Here is a 1,977-nt window from a genome sequence, read left to right as displayed (position 1 = left end):
ACAGATCATGCACATAGGCCTATACGTATATAGATATGTGTGTGTGTGTGTGTGTGTATGTGAATATATATATATATATATATATATATATATATATATATATATATATATATAAATATATATATATATATATGTATATCGGTGTGTGTGTATATATACATATATATACATATGAATGTGTGTGTGTGTATATATATGTATTTATATATATGTATATATATACATATATACAAATAAATGTGTATATATAAATATATATATATATATGTGTATGTATGTATGTATGCGTGTGTACACACACGCACACACGCACACACACACACATAAATAAATAAATAAATATGTATATATATATGTATATATATATATATATGTGTGTGTGTGTGTGTGTGTGTGTGTGTGTGTATTTGTGTGCATATGTATGTATATCCATATGTGTGTATATATATACATATATGTACGTGTATATGTATGTATATATATATATATATATATATATATATATATATATATATACATATATATATTATATATATATGTATATTTTTTTCTTTCTTCCTTTCTCTCTTTTTAATTTTCTTCTCCCTCTATTTCTTTCTCTCCCTCCCTTTCTCTCCTCTGTGTGTGTTTATGTGTGTGTATATTTGTCTGTATGTATGTATGTATGTGTGTGTGTGTGTGTGTGTGTTTGTGTGTGTGTGTGTGTGTGCGTTTGTGCATTATATATATTCATTTATACATATGCTACAATTCCAATTAACCTAATAGATTAAGGCGGCAGTTACCGATAAAAAAAAACCACTGTGAAACATTGCTGAAAGTGACAATTGTGTTTGCACAAGGACGATATGTTAATGATATGTTGTTGTTGTGTTGTGTTGATGTTTTCGTTTTCGATGATGATGATGCAGATGGAGATGCAGATGGAGATGAAGATGAAGATGAAGATGATATTGATGATAATAATAATGATAATGATAATGATGATGATGCTGATTAAATGAAGATGAAAATGATCATGAAGATGATGATGATGATGATGATGATGATGGAGATGATGGAGATGATGGAGATGGAGATGGAGATGGAGATCGAGATGGAGATGGAGATGATGATGAAAATGAAGATGATGGAGATGACGAAGAGGATGGTGATTAATAATGATTATAAAGAAGATGAAGATCATGGTGATCATCATGAACATGAAGATACTAATGGTAATGATGATGATGGTGGTGGAAGTGACGATGATGATCACAATGACGTAAAAGAACAGGAGCGAAAACACACCGAACAGAACGATCGTAATTGAAAGATGACAATTCGAATGCGCAGAGTTTAGCTTTAAAAATCCTTGTGACTAAAACGAATAAATTGTCGTTTCTTACCTCGCGATGGAACGCATTTCACAAGATTCATTGTTTTTTCACAACACTCTCCTTTCTTAATTCTCCTCTTGCAGTTTTTGTGTAGTTTTCTTGTCTAGGTTGCGTTGAAATTGACGAAAACCAAAGCAATTGTGAAATTCCATGTTGGCGGGAAAAGCGAGCTGACTGCGTTCGGACAGGCGTGTGCCCGTCGATGTCCTCTTTTAAGAAAATGTCAATCTTGTCTTTTTAAACAGTCGTATAAATGATTTTTTACTAGTTTAGACGTAAAACGTAAACCTTAAATTTGTATGCAATAAGTTCTGAAGTAGGTTGTGTTACATTTCGTGATCTAAAGCCACAGTCACAAAAGAGCATTCGAACTTCGTACGGAAATTTTAAAAATCCATATATCTTTTTTTTTTTTTTTCTTTGCACATGAGTAGTTAAACAATAATGATGATGGCGATGAAGATGGTGACAGTAGTTGTACTAGTAATAGCAGCAGTAGTAGTAGTAGTTGTAGTATTAGTAATAGTGGTAGTGATAAGTATAATAGTAATACTGACAATAATTATTTATAACATTACTAACCTACGTGGTTCATGTT

Source organism: Penaeus chinensis, chromosome 30, assembly GCF_019202785.1.
Source record: "Penaeus chinensis breed Huanghai No. 1 chromosome 30, ASM1920278v2, whole genome shotgun sequence".
NCBI classification, from domain to species: domain Eukaryota; kingdom Metazoa; phylum Arthropoda; class Malacostraca; order Decapoda; family Penaeidae; genus Penaeus; species Penaeus chinensis.
This window is presented reverse-complemented; position numbering follows the sequence as displayed.